The sequence below is a fragment of the Schistocerca americana genome, chromosome 4 (assembly GCF_021461395.2).
Source record: "Schistocerca americana isolate TAMUIC-IGC-003095 chromosome 4, iqSchAmer2.1, whole genome shotgun sequence".
In the NCBI taxonomy this organism is placed as follows: domain Eukaryota; kingdom Metazoa; phylum Arthropoda; class Insecta; order Orthoptera; family Acrididae; genus Schistocerca; species Schistocerca americana.
Genome location: NC_060122.1, coordinates 92,024,910 through 92,045,224, shown reverse-complemented (window position 1 = coordinate 92,045,224; position 20,315 = coordinate 92,024,910). Strand labels below are relative to the sequence as shown.

General features: G+C 43.1%; 1 pseudogene; it reads left to right on the top strand.

Moving 5' to 3' along the window:
- Nucleotides 1-19,140: 19,140 nt before the first annotated feature.
- On the top strand, nucleotides 19,141-19,258 carry LOC124614224 (annotated as a pseudogene).
- Nucleotides 19,259-20,315: the final 1,057 nt, after the last annotated feature.

The window sequence follows — 20,315 nt, the reverse complement described above, 5'->3', positions numbered from 1 at the left end:
ATCACAGCATCTTCTTCCTGTCGGTTAAATTTCGCGTCTGTAGCACGTCATCTTCGTGGTGTAGCAATTGTAATAGCCAGTAGTGTAGTCTCCTTCACGTTCATTACTGTACGCCAACGTTGTGTAATAGGCTGGTAAAAGCTCTTGTCCTGTAGATGTAGCCATGACACTCTCGTCATCTTCAAAATGTGTTCCCCGTAGAGAATCTTTCAGTGCCCCAAAGAGTTGGCAGTCCTAGGGTGGCAGGTCTGGACTGTAGGGTGGATGGGGCAATGATGTCCAACCCAATTTGGCGATGTGTTCCCGGGTTCTCAGAGTCGTGTATGGCCTGCTTTATCTTGTTGGAGCAAGATTTCTGCTGTATTCTTGTCCGATCGAACACGTCGGAAACAGTTCTTGAGTTTATTCAGTCTTCATCAATGCCTCTGAATTGATGCCTGACCCTCTTGATATATCATCCACGAGAATGACGCCATCACAATCCCAGAAGACTGTCACCACGGCTTTTCCGGCAGCGGTGGTTGTCTTGAATCTCTTCTTTTGTGATGAATGAGGGTGATGCCACTCCACGTACTGCCTTTTTGTTTCCGGCGAAAAGTGGTGCACCCAGCTTTCGCCCTCGTCACGATCCGTGACGGAAAGGCCTCTCCGCCCATATCAAAACGCTCCAACAATTCAAATGAAATGGCCCTCCTTTGAATCTTGCGGTCTGCCGTGAGCAATCGTGGAACCCATCGTGAGCACCTCTTTGAATATCCGAGAGTCTCGATCACTGCAGACGCACTTTGAATGTCGACCGATAACTATAGAGCCAGCTGTCGAGTTGCGATGCGCCGGTCTGCACAAATAATGGCATGTCCGGGGTAGTGGCTGATCATGGAGCTCTGTTTCTGCATTTCCTGAGGCTGTAACGTCCTTTACTCATCGCCCAACTGTACTCCTATCAATTGCAGCATCGCCATACACTGCACACAATTGTTTATGGATGTTCACCACGGTTTCTTTTTCTGCACACAAGAATTCAATAACAGCATGCTGCTTGCAACGTGAGTCGTAAGTAGACTCCATTTTGATGCTGTACTACGGCTCTGACATCTGCCAGAACGTTTCGAAACTTGACCAGCACACAGAACAAACATCAAATGTGAAGCATCAACAAGGACGTTTGTCTATGTGTATTAACGGCTTTTGTTTTAAATGTGGGGTATTGCTTATTGAACGACCCTCGTAACTAGGTCCGGAGGAAAAATCTACTAAAGTGAGGAAGGAAGATGTTGACTACATCATCTGTAGCACTTTATATGGTCATTCCATTTTAAATCACTCCTAATGCCTACTCCCAGATAATTTATGGAATTAAATGCTTCCAGTTGCTGATCTGCTATATTGTAGCTAAACGATAAAGGATCTGCCTTTCTTTCTATGTATTCGCAACACATTACACTTGTCTACAAAGAGATTCAATTGCCATTCCCTGCACCATGTGTCAATTCGATGCAGATCCTCCTGCATTTCAGTACAATTTTCCATTGTTACAACCTCTCGATATACTACAGCATCATCCTCAAAAAGCCTCAGTGAACTTCCGATGTTATCCACAAGGTCATTTATATATATTGTGAATAGCAACGGTCCTACGACACCCCCCTGAGGCATACCTGAAATCACTCTTACTTCAGAAGACTTCTCTCTATTGAGAATAACATGCTGCGTTCTGTTATCTAGGAACTCTTCAATCCAATCACACAATTGGTCTGATAGTCCATATGATCTTACTTTGTTCATTAAACGACTGTGGGGAACTGTATCAAAAGCCTTGCGGAAGTCAAGAAACACGACATCTACCTGGGAACCCGTGTTTATGGCCCTCAGAGTCTCGTGGACGAATAGCGCGAGCTGGGTTTCACACGATCGTCTTTTTCGAAACCCATGCTGATTCGAGAACATACCTTCACCGAGGAGTCAAGCAGTATATTGCTCCCTCCTACGTATATCTAGCGAAGATACCATGAGAATAAAATCAGAGAGATTAGAGCCCACACAGAGGCATACCGACAATCTTTCTTTCCACGAACAATACGAGATTGGAATAGAAGGGAGAACCGATAGAGGTACTCGATGTACCCTCCGCCACACACCGTCAGGTGGCTTGCGGAGTATCGATGTAGATGTAGATGTAGCACTTCTGCTCTTATAAACGCCGGCATTTTTAGTGTGAGTCCTAGCACGGCATCATAATCCACAATTAGAATCACTCACATAAATCCACAACTGTAGTGATGAGTGTAATAAAATTTTAATTAATTTATGTGCAGATACTTCTTATTTGCCCAATATAGTAATTTCGTTGGTCTGTGCTCAGTCACTAAAAAGAAACTATTCTCGTAACTAAGACTGCGTAAGGGTTGGTATCATTAATGACACACGCCAACGAGAAACAGCTTAATCTTGAGGCTTTTTGAACACTGAATGCACATTCCATCTCAGTTTTTTGTATCACGTACAGTTTTGTCACCATGTAACTTCCTTATAAAGTAGAAAACCATCACAGCACATGTAATTCGAATAAAACTTATTCTAATTTTTCATCAGGAGCAATTGTTTTATTGGAGTGTAAACATGAAGAAAGCAGTTTCTTGCATAATCTTGTATGCATTGGCTTAAATGTATCTTCTCCCTTGTCCTTAAAGCAAAATTACAGACCATTATGCTTTGCGTCGGCTTGCTGCACAATTATCCTTGGAACCTTATAAATCAGGACGGAATTGGAAAGCACCTGTGTGAAACTCAACTTATTCTTCTAATACGCGATATCCACAGCGACCCATGGATGAAAGAAAACAAACATATTACAAATTCCTAGATTTCTGGAAAGCGTTTGACAGAGTGCCCCGCTGCGGACTGTTAACGAAGGTAAGAGCATACAGTATTGGTTCTCAGATATGTGAGTAACTCGAAGACTTCTGAAGCAATAGAACCTAGTACGTTGTCATCGACGGCGAGTGTCCCTCAGAGAAAAAGGTAACGTCAGGAGTGTCCAAGAGAAGTGTGATAAGATGTTCAGATGTGTGTGAAATCTTATGGGACTTAACTGCTAAGGTCATCAGTCCCTAAGCTTACACAGTACATAACCTAAATTATCCTAAGGACAAACACACACACCTATGCCCGAGGGAGGACTCGAACCTCCGCCGGGACCAGGTGTGATAAGACCGCCATTATTTTCTGTATGCATAAGACAGGGTGAGCGGCAGTCTGCCGTTCTTTGCTGATGATGCCATGCTGTACCAGAAGACGTCGTCGTTGAGTAACCGCAGGAGGATAGAAGATGAATCAAACAAAATTTCTGGTTGGTGTGGTGAATGGCAGCTTGCTCTAAATGTAGAAAAATGCGAATGCAGGTGAGTAGAAAAAACAATCCCGTAAAGTTCGAATAAAGTATTAGTGATGTGCTGCGTGACACAGTTACATCGATTAATTATCTGGGTGTAACGTAGGAAAGCGATATGAAATGGAACGAGCACACGTAAGGTCTGTAGTAGTGAAGATGAATGATCGATTTAGAATTATTTGGAGAATTTTAGAAATATGTAGCTCACTTACAAAGAAGATCGTGAGTGGAAGACTAGTGCGATACATTCTTGAGCACAACTGAAATGTTTGGGATCCATAAAATGTCAGATTAAAGGAAGACATTGAAGCAGTTCAGAAGGGCGTTACTAGATTTGTTAAGTTCGTTCCAAACGCGAGTATTGAGATGGTTCGTGAACTCAAATGGGATCCCCTGCAGGGAAGACAATGTTCTTTCCGCTAAACAGTTCAAATGGTTCAAATGGCTCTAAGCACTATGGGACATAACATCTGAGGTCATCAGCCCCATTGACTTAGATCTACTAAAACCTAACCAACCTAAGGACATCACACACAGCCATGCCTGAGGCAGGATTCGAACCTGCGACCGTAGCAGCAGCGCGGTTCCGGACTGAAGAGCCTACAACCGCTCGGTCACAGCGACCGGCCGCTAAACAGTATTTAGATAGTTTAGATAAGTGACATTTGCAGCTGACTGTTGAACGCTTCTACTGCCGCCATCGCATGTTTAACTTAGGGACCGCTGAGGCAATATTGGAGAAATTAGGGCTCATACAGCAGCATACAGACACTCGTTGATCCATTTGTGAGTGGAACGGGAAAGAAAATGAATAGTAGGGGTAAAAGTTACTTTCCCCCTTGCACCGTATGGTGGCTTGCGCAGTACGTATGTACATATACAAAAGTAGGCTGAAAAGTAATGTATGCATGCTTCTAAAATGCGAACAAAAACAATTAGGAAAATCGGTCAGAAAGCACATTAAAGTACAATTCTTAAGCATCAGAATCATATTTATTTTTCAACATATTCGCCGCTAAGACCAATATATTTCTCTCAACATGTAAGAAGTTATTTCATTCTGTCTCTGGAAAATTCTTCCGACATTTCTCGAATGCAGGTGTTGACAGCTACCTTCACCCCATCGTGCGAGGTATCATCACCGGGCCTGAAGCCTACTCCTCTGGATAAACTGTACAGCCTCGCGGGAGCTGCACCCCCAGACATCCGCCGAGAGGTAGCAGCTAAAAGTGAGAAGAAAAAATCAGAAACTTCTGAAGCTCACCCCCCCCCCCCCCCTATATGGCTATCAACCAGCAAACCCAAGACTAAAATCCAGAAAGAGCTTCCTCAGATCTACCGAGGCGCTACTTGGGGCACCACAGCAATGCCGAATCGAAGTGTGGCGTGCGAGGCTCACCAGTACTGTGGGATGGGTTACACCAAGCGAAAGACTTCCACCCGGCTACACAGAGAATTGGAGTACGTGGAGATCCCTCAACAGACTACGCTGGGGTGTCACTGACTAAATGGGGTTTCCTAGAGGAGCCGTCGCTCTGTGAGTGTGGAGCAACGCAGACGACCTCCCACCTGCCCCGGTGTAACCAATGCCCAGCAGCATGCACAATAGAAGACCTGCTACATGCGACGCCAAATGCAATAGATGCCGCTAACTTCTGGACGGCAAAAGTGTAAATAATTGTCTTGTGAATATATATACACACGACATTTAAATATTGTACTTTATTTTACACGTCGTAAATGCTTCTGACATGAATAAATAAATAAAAATGGTGCGAGGTGTAATGATTATCCTTGGGGTCTCACTTGAGTAGCAAGGCGCAAGATAGGGCGAGTAAGGAAGGTGTCGAATCGGTTCAGACTTCAGGTTTTGCAAAACCTTTTCAGCCACGCGCGGGGTATGTGGACGACGGTTGTCATGTTGCAAAATTATTGGCGCCAGACTGCCTCTAACACGACGAACCTGGTGACGGAGATATTTTAGTGTGTCGCTGTACTGACAAGGGAACCTCCCCATCGCACCCCCCTCAGATTTAGTTATAACTTGGCACAGTGGATAGGCCTTGATAAACTGAACACAGATCAATTGAGAAAACAGGAAGAAGTTGTGTGGAACTGTGAAAAAATAAGCAAAATATACAAACTGGTCATCAGTCTTGGCCACATAGGCAACATAAAGTAGAACGTGAGCACACGAGCGCCGTGGTCCCGTGGTAGACTGAGCAGCTGCAGAAGCAGAGGTACTTGGTTCGAGTCTTCCCACGAGCGAAAATTTTACTTTCTTTATTTTTGCATAGTTATTATCTGTCCGTTCGTTCATTGACGTCTCTGTTCACTGTAATACGTTTAGTGTCTGTGTTTTGCGACGGCATCGCAAAACCGTGCGATTAGTAGACGAAAGGACGTGCCTCTCCAATCGGAACCGAAAACATTTGATCGCAAGGTCATAGGTTAACCGATTCCTCCACAGGAAAACACATCTGATATATTCTATACGACACTGGTGACGGCATGTGCGTCATATGACAGGAATATGTTGTCGACCCACCTAACTTGTACACTTGGCGAATGGGTAAAAGGATTCTTCTACCTTGCCCGATTTAGGTTTTCTTGTGGATGTGATAATCACTCCCAAAAAAGTGATGAAAACATAAGAGTTTTTCACATAAACTGAAAACAAAAAATTTAAGTTTTCACTCGATGGAAGATTTGCACCAAGGACCTTTCGTTCCCCAGCTACTCACGTTACCACGAGACCACGGCGCTTCTGCGGTCCCAGTGTCCTTAATGTTGCCTATCTTGCGATGAACTGCTCAGTTTGTATATTTTGCTTATTTTTTCACAGTTCCACACAACTTCTTCCTGTTTCGTCAATTGATCTGTGTTCAATTTTTCAAGGCCTATCCACTGTGCCAACTTATAACTAAATCTGAGGGGGGTGCGATGGGGAGGTTCCCTTGTGAGAAGAATTTACCGTTGCCCCTCGAACCACATAATCAGTCACATAAACTCGATGATGATCCCAAAATACAGTCAAAAGAATTTTATTTTTCTGTTGATGGTTCTGTTGTGAACTTTTTCGCCCAAGGAGGAGACGGCTAGCGATATCCAGCGCTGCGTCTTTTCTCTTATGGACCGTAAGGATGGACCCATGACTAGCCTCCCGTGACAATATTCAAAAGGAAGTCGTCTCCTACGTCACGGCAGCGCTGCAAAAGTAGCTCGCAGCATTCCAACAGACGTTGTTTGTTCTCGTCAGTGAGACGGCATGCACAGATCTTACCGTACCCTAGCTGTTCAGTGTCCGCAGCTCGTGGTCTCGCGGTAGCGTTCTCACTTCCCGGGCACGGGGTTCCGGGTTCGATTCCCGGCGGGGTCAGGGATTTTCACTGTTTCGAGATTGCGTGGTGTTGTGTCGTCTTCACTATCATCATTAATCTCCATTACGGTCGGAGGAAGTCAATGGCAACCATCTCCGCTAGGAACTTGCCTAGGCGGCGGTGCGGGTCTCCCTCATCACCCCCTACGCTCCTCGGACTATTGGACCTCATCATCATCAATTGTTTAGTAATGAAGCCGACAAGTTCCTTGAACATTCCAGTATGGTTTGCGGTAATCTTTTGAGTGATCCGCTGGTCATTTTGAAGCAAATCGTCGACGAATTTGCGATGTTTTTCGTCTGTAGCAGTGATCGAACGCCCGCTGTGTGTTTCATCAACAGTTACGGCTTTTCCAGGCTCGCAACCACGAAATTTTATTATCCATCGATTTACAGCAGGCCCATCAACGGCATCGTCACGATAAACAGCCTTTAAACGACGATAAATCTCACTAGCAGTCACTTTTTAAGCATTGGAAAATTCGATAACAGCACGCTGTTTATGCCGCTATTACACCATCATATTTCTCTGACAATCAAATATTCGTAAAATTTCTTTGATAAAGATCTGTGACGTGGCGCTACAATGGAGTATTACCATCTCGTCATATTTTTCGTCAAATTTCGAGCTGGCGGAAAACAACTTATTATGCGCTACAGTTGCTAGCACCACAACTGTATTGCGAGTGTATTTGGAAAAAAAGCGGCGGGAAAAAAGGAAACACGCTTGGATGAAGCCATAGGTGTTACGTCGAGATAATAAAAGCATTCAGCATAAATTTTTTCGAAAGCTGCAAGTGGAGGACGTCAAGTCTTATATATAAATTACTTACGATTGGATGAGAATGTACTTCAGTATTTGCTCAGTAAAGTGGATTCTCATATTCTTATATTACAAAACAGAATACTCTCTTGAGAAATGCTATACCTGCAGAAAACAGGCAAATTGTGACACTGGAATTTCTTGATACAGGGGAGAGCTACTCTAGTTTACAACACAGCACTCAAATATCACATTGCACATTAACCAAAATACAGTAAAACTTGCTCAAAACGTAATCGCCTGGGACTAAAATAATTTTCCAAATTGGATAACTTTCCGGATTACACAAAACTCACCGCGCTACGTAAAATTTGTCATGTATCATGTTCAAATTGAAGACATCTATGATTAAATAAAAGAAATTATTCAGATAGTGAAGGGAGATGAAAATTTAATAGTCATGGGTGACTGGAATTCGTCAGTAGGAAAAGGGAAAGAAGGAAACGTAGTAGGTGAATATGGATTGAGCGTAAGAAACGAAAGAGGAAGCCGCCTGGTAGAATTTTGCACAGAGCACAACCTAATCATAGCTAACACTTGGTTCAAGAATCATAAAAGAGATTGTATACATAGAAGAAGCCTGGAGATACTAAAAGGTATCAGATAGATTATATAATGGTAAGACAGAGATTTAGGAACCAGGTTTTAAATTGTAAGACATTTCCAGGGTCAGATGTGGACTCTGACCACAATCTATAGGTTATGAACTGTAGATTAAAACTGAAGAAACTGCAAAAAGGTGGGAATTTAAGGAGATGGGACCAGGATAAACTGAAAGAACCAGAGGTTGTAGAGTGTTTCAGGGAGAGCATAAGGGAACAATTGACAGGAATGGGGGAAAGAAATACAGTAGAAGAAGAATGGGTAGCTTTGAGGGATGAAGTGGTGAAGGCAGCAGAGGATCAAGTAGGTAATAAGACGAGGGCTAGTAGAAATCCTTGGGTAACAGAAGAAATATTGAATTTAATTGATGAAAGGAGAAAATATAAAAATGCAGTAAATGAAGGAGGCAAAAAGGAATACGAACGTCTCAAAAATGAGATCGACAGGAAGTGCAGAATGGCTAAGCAGGGATGGCTAGAGGACAAATGTAAGGATGTAGAGGCTTATCTCACTAGGGGTGAGATAGATACTGCCTACAGGAAAATTAAGGGGATCTTTGGAGAAAAGAGAGCCACTTGTATGAATATCAAGAGCCCAGATGAAAACCCAGGTCTAAGCAAAGAAGGGAAAGCAGAAAGGTGGAAGGAGTATACAGAGGGCCTATATAAGAGAGATGTACTTGAGGACAATATTATGGAAATGGAAGAGGATGTAGATGAAGATGAAATGGGAGATACGATACTACGTGAAGAGTTTGACAGAGCACTGAAAAACCTGAGTCGAAACAAGGCCCCGGGAGTAGACAACATTCCATTAGAACTACTGACAGCCTTGGGAGAGCCAGTCCTGACAAAACTCTACCATCTGGTGAGCAAGATGTATGAGACAGACGAAACACCCTCATACTTCAAGAAGAATATAATAATTCCAATCCCAAAGAAAGCAGGTTTTGACAGATGTGAAAATTACAGAACTATCAATTTAATAAGTCACGGCTGCAAAATACTAACACGAATTCTTTACAGACGAATGGAAAACCTAGTAGAAGCCGACCTCGGGGAAGATCAGTTTGGATTCCGTAGAAATATTGGAACACGTGAGGCAATACTGACCCGACGGCTTATCTTAGAAGCTAGATTAAGGAAAGGCAACCTACGTTTCTAGCATTTGTAGACTTAGAGAAAGCTTTTGACAATGTTGACTGGAATACTCTCTTTCAAATTCTGAAGGTGGCAGGGGTAAAATATAGGGAGCGAAAAGCTATTTACAACTTCTACAGAAACCAGATGGCAGTTATAAGAGTTGAGGAACATCAAAGGGAAGAAGTGGTTGGGAAGGGAGTGAGACAGGGTTGTAGCCTCTCCCCGATGTTGTTCAACCTGTATATTGAGCAAGCAGTAAAGAAAACAAAAGAAAAATTCGGGGTAGGTATTAAAATCCATGGAGAAGAAATAAAAACCTTAAGGTTCGCCGATGACATTGTAATTCTCTCAGAGACAGCAAAGGACTTGGAAGAGCAGTTGAACGGAATGGATAGTGTCTTGAAAGGAGGATATAAGATGATCATCAACAAAAGCAAAACGAGGCTAATGGAATGTAGTCGAATTTAGTCGGGTGATGCTGAGGGAATTAGATTAGGCAATGAGGCACTTAAAGTAGTAAAGGAGTTCTGCTATTTGGGGAGCAAAATAACTGATGATGGTCGAAGTAGAGAGGATATAAAATGTAGACTGGCAATGGCAAGAAAAGAATTTCTGAAGAAGAGAAATTTGTTAACATCGAGTATAGGTTTGTCAGGAAGTCGTTTCTGAAAGTATTTGTATGTAGTGTAGCCATGTATGGAAGCGAAACATGGACGGTAAATAGTTTGGACAAGAAGAGAATAGAAGCTTTCTAAATGTGGTGCTACAGAAGAATGCTGAAGATTAGATGGGTAGATCACATAACTAATGAGGAGGTATTGAATAGGATTGGGGAGAAGAGAAGTTTGTGGCACAACTTGACCAGAAGACGGGATCGGTTGGTAGGACAAGTTCTGAGTCATCAAGGGATCACCAGTTTAGTTTTGGAGGGCAGCGTGGAGGGTAAAAATCGTAGAGGGAGACCAAGAGATGAATACACTAAGCAGATTCAGAAGGATGTAGGTTGCAGTAGGTACTGGGAGATGAAGAAGCTTGCACAGGATAGAGTAGCATGGAGAGCTGCATCAAACCAGTCTCAGGACTGAAGACCACAACAACAACAACAACAACAACAACATGTTCAAAAGTACAGTAAAAATTCTTAATTATGCATATACTGTATTTGTGTACTTTCACTCCAGAACAGTAGATGTTCAGTTACTGCCTATTGAGCAACGGAACAGTGGACTATTACACTAGTTGATCTAATTGATAACATTTTTACTCGAACTTTAAATTCGTTTATTATTGTATGTACATACATATTATTCCCATGTTTATGTGATTTACATTTCACTTTTTTCGCCACGTATCAAGGAGGGAAACTTGTTTTAATTTCCTATTCAAAACTGTTTTTGGCAATTTTTTGTACCATACAGTAGTTCCTACAAGTTGGGAAAATTCGTATGTGCTACAAACTGCATAACATCGTTTACGCATTCAATGGCTTCTTCAGGCATATTAATTTTTATAGGGGCATCATTTTGCTCCTCTTCTTCTTCCTTTGTTTGTTCTTCATTATCCTCTGTGTTGCAGATTTCTATTAAATCGTTTGCTGAAGTGAGAGTGGAGTGAGTTCACATAAAGTCATCACTTCGAATATAGTCGTCTGAACTACATGAAATGTTTCGCATTTTCATTTATTCAGCAATTGCTGCTGCATTTTCTTGAACTTCGATGGCCACAGAAGCGTCTTCTTCTTGGCCTCCAAACCCCGCTTTGTTGAAGCACTTGGTGACGATTTCGGGTTTTATTTCCTTTACTGCCAAGCCAATCCAATTTACTGCATCCAGGACAGAAACTGACCGTGCAAGAGCAAACGCACGTTCGGCTTCTTCAACACTACGAATAAGAGATTGCAACAGTAATCGCTTATGATGACACTTGAGTGTGTAACTAATTCCGTGGTCCACGGGTTGTATGAGGCTGGTTGAACGTGGAGGGAACCAAGCCAATTTCACGTCCGATAACGTTACTTTCAGGTGGCAGGTTGCATTGTCTAGGTAAAGGAGAACTTGGCGATTTCCTTTTTTTCATTTTGGCATTGAAAGAGCCCAGCCATTCTTCCGTAAGACCACTCCTACATAAAAACCAGCCACAGGTGGCGTGACTTACGTGTCTGAAACCGTGCCATAGGTGCAGCCACAACGGAAGGGTATCTGTGGAGACGCCAGCATAACCCGTAGTTCCTCAAGAGAGGCAGCAGTCTTTCCCGTAGTTGTGGCGCAGCAGTCTTGATGATTCACTGATTTGGTCTTGTAATAGTAGCCAACACGCTCTGCGAAACGCCGTCAGTATCATTAAGGAGTCATAGCACATTGTCACATTAATCGCTGAGGGTTGCACTGTACGTTATTAAGAGAGAGCATTGTCGCCGACATTAGGGGTAGACTGAAACTGCTATTACATTAGGTACTCACCATCCATTGAGTTAGGTTTAGACCAGTGTTCAGAATCCTCTTCCACATCATTATCATGACACTACAGGTGAGTATTTGAATAGATATGTTTTAATAGATGATTATTATATGTGTTGCTCATTTTTTGCCAACATTATTTTTGTTATTGTTTAACTTTCCCTGCGACAAAACAGTTTGAGTATAAGCATGGCACGTCAATACAGCAACTACTCCTGCTGCCTTTATAGTGAGCGCCAAATTCATTTTGTGAATACAACCCCCGCATTACAGCACATCAGTCAGATTCAAATATGTTCGCTGTTTGCTGTCTCTGGAGGACAACCTTGTGTTTTCGATTTTCTAGATATGAAACAAACAATTCATCACCTTTCCTACTAATTCCAGCCGCGCAGGATTAGCCGAGCGGCCTCAGGCGCTGCAGTCATGGACTGTGCGGCTGGTCCCGGCGGAGGTTCGAGTCCTCCCTCGGGCATGGGTGTGTGTGTGTTTGTCCTCACGGTAATTTAGGTTAAGTAGTGTGTAAGCTTAGGGACTGGTGACCTTAGCAGTTAAGTCCCATAAGATTTCACACACATTTGAACACTTTTTTTACTAATTCCATACTGTTAAAACTTACGTAAACGTTTTCAAATGGTTCAAATGGCTCTGAGCTCTATGGGACTTAACATCTGAGGTCATCAGTCCCCTAGAACTTAGAACTACTTAAACCTAACTAAGGACATTACACACATCCATACCCGAGGCAGGATTCGAACCTGCGACCGTAGCGGTCGTTTGGTTCCAGACTGAAGCGCCTAGAACCGCTCGGCCACCCTAAAAGTGTAACTGAATACATACAATCAAATGCTTCTGTTACATTAAAGAAGACATTTATCTGCGACTTATCATTTGCCCTGCAAATGCCTCACACTCGAAGGAATAAATTACTTTTAATACTTTTTCTGTTCGTGCCCCGTTTCTGAACCAAAGTGCAAGACTGAGAATAAAATTCGTGTCCTGAGATGTATTGCTACATTCTCCTACAGTGCCTCTTCAAAAGTTTTCAAAACCACCGGTATCGAGGGCACTGGCGTGTAATTGTGTATCTTCCCTCTTCTACCTTTTTTATAGAATGGTTTCCCTAACGAATATTTCAGTCTGTCTGGAAACCGACTGCACCTGCAAGACACATTGCAGACGAGACTGAGCACATAACTACACTGACAGAAAAAAAAAATCGCAACATCAAAACATTATTAATGTAGAGAAATGAAATTTCAAGAACACATTTGTCTAAGTAACTTATTTTACTGATTAACATTACCAGATCGCAGATTAACGTAGGCGCGAGATAAACCATTGCATATGTGAAATGCCGGTACTTTAATAACCAGAGTAACCGCCAGAATGTTGAATGCAATAATGCAAACGTGCATGCATTGTGTTGTGCAGGTGCCGGACGTCAATGTGTGGGATGGAGTTCCACGCCTGTTGCACTCGGTCGGTCAACACAGGAACGGTTAGTGCTGTTTGAGGATGACGCTGGAGTTGTCGTCCCATGATGTCCCATTTGTGCTCGATTGCGAGTTGGGCAAGGCAACACCTCGACACTGTAGAGCATAACTGGGTTACACCAGCGGTATGTCAGCGTGCGTTATCCTCTGGGAAAACATCCCCTGGAATGCTATTCACGAACGGAAGCGCAACAGGTCCAATCACCAGGTTGACGTACAGGTTTATTTAACACGCAGCCAGGTTGGTTGAGGGCCTCAACTGACATCCTCCTAACCAACACGCGGCCATCACTGGCACCGAGGCAGAACCAGCTTTCATCAGAAAACACAACAGACTTCCACCCTGCCCTCTAGTGAGCTCTCGCTTGACATCACTGAAGTGGTAAATGGCGGTAGTTTGAGGTCGGTGGAATGCACGCTACAGGGCGTTCGGCTCGGAGCTATACTTGACATAACCGACTTGTAACATCATAGAGTGTAGGCTTTCACGGCCGGCGTCTTCAGTAATTAAAACTTCCGGGCTAAGAGGCCGTGGCCCAATAGTAGAAATACTTCTCCCTGACGTTTCGTTGCCAGCTGCAGGCAACATCATCTGAGACTCACCTCAGTTGATGTTGCCCGCAGCTGGCAACGAAACGTCAGGGAGAAGTATTTCCACTATTGGACCACGGCCTCTTAGCCCGTAAGTTTTAATTACGACTTGTAACAGTTCGTTGTGTCACTGTGGTGCCAACTGGCACTCGGATTGTTGCCACAGGTTCCCGAGTTCGATTCCCGGCGGGGTCAGGGATTTTCTCTGCCTCGTGATGACTGGGTGTTGTGTGATGTCCTTAGGTTAGTTAGGTTTAAGTAGTTCTAAGTTCTAGGGGACTGATGACCAAAGATGTTAAGTCCCATAGTGCTCAGAGCCATTTGAACCATTTTTGTTGCCACAGATGGCGTACAATGCCCCTGAGCCATACGCCGAACACGATGATCTACCCGCTCGGTAGTGCCACGTGGCCCTCCGGAGATCAATCTTCTTCCGACTGTACATTCTCGTGACCACCGGTACCAGCAATCATGTACAGTAGCTACACTCTTGGCATGCCTTTCTGCAATATCGCAGTAGTCCTATTACACGACCTTATTCAAACTCGGCGAGGTGTTGATAATTGTTACGGCGTAAAGTCAAGCGCCGGAACTCCAGTCGCAAACGAAAGAGAGGAGAAGGCTGTGAAGAAGATAGCCAGTTGCACGCTGACCGCCCCCTCTCTAGGACAACGCAACAGCAGCGGCCTCTATGCGAAGAGAACATATGTGAAGAGAACTGGTCGCTGCGCACTTCTACAGCAGCGTCAAGATTAGGCACTTCAAGACCAGCGACTTAGGAATTATATACACTGAAGAACATCGTTTATTTGCATGTCGCCCTTTGCTTACGACACTTCTGTGTTATTGTCAAAGTATTCTCATTGTTCATTTCGTAATAAAACTCATTAATAGGATTTGTTTGAATGTTGTCTAGCGATCCGAGACGGCAGGTATCCTACACCCCACATATTTGACGTCTAGGCAGGGTTCAACACCAATGGCGTTGCTAGCGCCACTTCTAACAACCCTACCACAACAAAGGACAAAATTTAATAATGATTGTGGTATTGCTCACGCTGCTAAATATTGCATTTTCGGGCCACAACAAAGTCAGTTCATGCAATAATGAATAAACTAGGCACTCATCTTTTTGTGTTTCCCACGCTGGTCTCGTTGTAAAATCATGGCTCAACCATCGAAAATCTAGGTGGTGATGATTCCAATCTCGGATGCAAAGAGGCCTAGGTTTTATTCTGCTATATTCAAAAGTTTTGTAGATGCGCTTCACAAATCATTCTTGAAGATTAAACCTTTCAAAGTTAGCACAACGGTGATATAAAAAAAATAATCAGCCCTCCGAATTTAAGTTACACTTCTTTTTTATTGCTTTTGTTGCAGTATCACGTAACACAAAAAACATCACTTCACAATACAAAACATACTTGAGAACATCTTCCTCACTGTTAAAGTTCACATTTTATAAGCTTACTAGAATATGCTTCTTTCCAACATAACGTACAAGACTTGACCTTTTCAAGGTCCGACTCTCTAACTAATAATTGCTTACGCGCCCAAAAATCAAAAGTTACAAGTAAGTCAAAGATCATAGTGACAAAAGAAAGAATACACGTAAGAATAATATCATTGCAATGTAAACATATCGATGTATCAAAATATCTCTACATTAATGAAATCAAATCTGAATGTTGTCTCAGAAATATGTTAACTACTTTACAGAAACACAGTAGAATATTGCTGGTATCGAGAGGTTCAGGTGAGGTGCCGTAATGGTTGCGTAATTCAAGCACCATTACACACTCTTACGCTACTAGCATGAAATGAGAGACATCACCTTTCGGATGTAGAAACACGCCTATCAACTCTGGCTTTCTTGATGTGATTTTTTCCGTCAGTGTAATTTATGGTGTACGGAGCTTCATAAGTATACCTATTATTTCATCTGGTCCATCTACATTTACATGACTACTCTGCAATTCCAAATTAAGTGCCTGGCAGAGGGTTCATCGAACCATCTTCACACTATTTCTCTAGCGTTCCACTCTCGAACAGCGTGTGGGAAAAACGAACGTTTACATGTTTCCGTGGAAGCTCTGATTTATCTTATTTTATTACGATGATCATTTCTCCCTATGTAAGTGAGCGCCAATAGAGTATTTTCATATTCGGAGGAGAAAGGTGGTAATCGAAATTTCGTTAGGAGACCCCGCCGCGTCGAAAAATGCCTTTTCTTTTTAATGATGGCTACCCTAACTCTGATATCATATACGCGTCACTCTCTTCCTTATTTCGCGATAATAAAAAACGGTTGGCACTTCTTTGAACTTTCTCGATGTACTCCGTTAATACTATCCGATGCGGATCTTACATCCCGCAATAAAACTATAGAAGAGATCAGTCAAGCTTAGTGTAGGCGGTCTCTTTAATAGACCTGTCTCATCTTCTAACAGTTCCGCCAATGTAACGTAGTCTTTTTCGATATCTTCAAAAAATTAAAAATGTTCAAATGTGTGTGAATTTCTAAGGGACCAAACTGCTTAGGTCAGCGGTCCCTAGACTTACGCACTACTGAATGTAAATTATGCTACAAACAACACACACACCCCTGCCCGAGGGAGGACTCGAACCTCCGGCGGGAGGGGCCGCGCAGTCCGTGACATGACGCCTCAAACCGCGCGGCCCACAAAATTACCTGACAGATTCCAACAAGGCTGTCGGCAGCAGTTGTAAACAAATGTAAAATATGTAAATATTAACATTGAAAAATTTGTGTTGGATTTTTGTGATTTATCGTTAACTGAAGTTTAACGGATTCGTTTTAGTACTCACGTGGATTATCTCAAACATTTCATAATTTAGAGTCAATTGCCACTTTTCGCACCATAGAAACAGCTTGTCTACTCATTTTACAATTGGTTTCCATCTTCTGATGATTTGACTAGAAGGCAAATGAAAGCATAATTTTCAAAGAGTGTGAGAAGGATGTTCAGATTGTAGCCCAAATAGTTCACATAGGTTAGGAGCAGTAGAGAGGCTACAACACTTCTTTAGGGAACGCCAGATGTCATTTCCGCTTTACTCAATGACTACGATGACTACGTACTGCCACCTTTCTGACAGAAAATGAGAAATACGGTTAATACAGTTGCGCAGCAGAGATGACACTCCATACGCACGCAGTTTGACTAGAAGTCGCTTGTGACGAACTGTGTCAAAAGCGTTTTGGAAATCTATAGATATGGAACCGACTTGAGATCCACTGTCGAAAGGATCCATTACTTCTGTGTGAATAACATAACTAGTTCTGCTCCAGAAGAGCGGCTTTCCCTAAATCAGTGCTGGCTCTTTGTCAATGGTTCATGTACTTTCAGGCGATTATTGATGTTAGAACATGGCACATGTCCTAAAACCGAAGTGCAAATCGACGCCAGTGGTAGTGGTGGTGGTGGTGGTGGTGGTGGTGGTGGTAGTGGTAGTGATGATGATGATGATGTTTGATTTGTTGGGTGCTCAACTGCGGGGTCATCAGCGCCCGTACTAAGTCCCAATTTATATGCAGTCCAATATCTTCTCAATCCAATCTAGCCACTGAAAGGAATGATGATGATAATGCGACGATGAAATGATGAGGACAGCACAAACACCCAGTCCCCCAGGCAGAGAAAATCACCAACCCGGCCGGGAATCGAACTCGGGACCCCGTGATCCAGAGGCAACAACTCTAGTCACTAGACCACGAGCTGTGGACATCGACGCCAGTGACACACATCTGTAATTCAGCGCATTACTCCTATTTCCTTTCTTGTGCATTGGTGTGACCTGTGCAACTTTGCAGTATTCAGGTATGGATAGTTTGTCCAGTGAGCGGTTGAATATGATTGCTCGGTATGGGCCTGTTGTATCAGCTTAGCTGAGGAAGCTGATATGTATACAAAGAGAACCAGGTAACTTAAGCTGCCTCGCTATACTGAGAGTATCTACTTCTAAGTTACTCATGCTGGCAGCCATTACTGATTTGAATTCTGGACTATTTACTTTGTCTTCTTTGGTGAAGAATTTCAGGTTGAGTCTTTACTTCCTCAGTGATTTAATAGCTGATACAATTTCCCACTTGTGTTCGTATAGCTACGTATGACATAAATGTTATACAAGCTACGGAAGGGACGGCAAAGGAGGATTCCTAACAGTTGCAGTGGGCTTGGCGCGGCTGCTTTGTGCGTCTACCTCAGCCAAACACGTAACGCGATTTTGTTTACATCAGTATGGGAACGCCTGAGTGCTGTCGCAGCTCCGTACACGACTATTGTTGTCGCCTGCAACCGTTCGCACTTAGCAGTTTAAAGCTGGCAACATCGCCTCCATCTTCTTTCGCCGACTCTGCAATAGCTCCGTAACATGTACTTTCACTCAGAGGAAGCAACAAGCACCGTTTCGCCATCTCCGGCGATCCGGTTGGTGCCTTTTGGTGAGAAGCCGTTGGCGCTATTACCAGCCCAACGAGTAAGCGGATCTGCAAATGGCGTCACGACACAGACGATGGCGCCTCCATTTTGCTCCCTTGGCGACGTCAGTCGCCCCGCTGAGAGTTGCTTCCGTTAACGACCAATTGCGCTGAAAGGCAGCGGCGACACGCACTCGCCAGCTGGACACAACAAACTCTCTGCAGAGAGGGGAAAGCATTCCAAGTTGCTCAGCGCGTCGTTTCCAGATGCGGCGCGATTCCCGCCCGAGGAGATTGCAGTGTGGTACGGAGAACTCTCAACGAATATTCTTTCATCCCTTCTCATCTCCCGTTCTTTCGTTTTTCTTTTTTTTTTTTTTTTTTGCCTCTTCTGCCGTGGGCCTATCGCACTAATGAAGTAAATCCCGCTATATATCTAATTGGCTAAACATCATCCTAGTTGCAGGCTTCCAGGAACAACAAAAATTTGATTTTCAGTCTTTCATATCATCATCGACCATTGACTAAATTTAAAAATTCAAAATACGGCACAATTTATTCAATTAGAGATACCATCTTGTGTCAAAGGTGTAAAATAATAAGCCAGGTATAAGATACAGAATGTTAATAACATTTATTTTATTTAAAATGTTTTAAGTTTTCACATAAGAAACTCAGAGGCGTTAATTTTCAGCAAGCCCTTGTAAGTTAGAAACTACGTAGAGGGTGATTCAGTGGCCCCTATTGCTGGGTTTTATGCAATCCACAACACCTTCAAATACTATGCAAAACATTTTCATATTCTCTCACTCACTTGTGACAACGGCCTTGCCGCAGTGGATACATCGGTTCCCGTCAGATCACCGAAGTTAAGCGCTGTCGGGCGTGGCCGGCACTTGGATGGGTGACCACCGGGGCCGCCATGTGCTGTTGCCATTTTTCGGGGTGCACTCAGCGTCATGATGTAAACTGAGGAGCTACTCGACCAAATAGTAGCGGCTCCGGTCGAAGAAAACCATCGTAACGACCGGGAGAGCGGTGTGCTGACCACATGCCCCTCCTCTTTGCATCCTCAACTGAGGATGATACGACGGTCGGATGGTCTCGATGAGCCACTTGTGGCCTGAAGACGGAGTGCTGTGCTCGCTCACTTGTCCAAACATTTAGTCCTAAAGAAAAAAAATGAAAACCATCTATTTGTGTGAAATTTAATGTAGTTAAATTGTGTACTGGCATAATTTTAACTACAGGCTGTAATTTTCGAATTATTCAACAAAAACGTGCAAAAGCAACCTTCGAACAAGTTTTCTGTGAACAGCATGAAAACTGTGGCCTTCAGTGCAGAAGTATCACAGTGCAACATGTACCTAAATTCAATTTCGTACAAGTAGGTCCTACTCATTTTTTACTGTAGCGCTAGTAGTTTGTCTGTAGCAAGTGAGAGAATATGATAACCTCACGAGCGGTTTTTGAATGCATTCCAAGTTGCATAAAACCTAAGGGTGGGGCAGCTAAATCACGTTGTACATTTCTTGAGGTAGAGCACAAATTACCGAGACTATATTCATACAATATTTGAGAAATAAAGCATTTAGCGACTTCGAGAGAAAACTACACATAATTTCAGATCTTTTCGAATCTTTTTTTCCCCGATATCACCTACAAAATAATGAAAGAAAAAGAGTTTATCGCTTCCTGCATTTTCACTGTTCATGAAGTAAAACTTCTCCATCAAGCATAATGTTCCAATTTATCACTTTTTTACTACTAACGTTATTTGCAACATATTCTGCGGACAGTGTCCACATATACCACTGAATGTACCTGCAAAATTATAAAACCGTACAGCACATATTTGAGGAGATATGATGTCACACACAACCAGGTGCGTCAAAAAATAGCTTTTCTTATAATTGAGTGCAGACTATACTCATACAGTGTTTGATAGTGAGAACACTTAGCGACTTCCAACTGGCTTCTAACACAGTGCGAA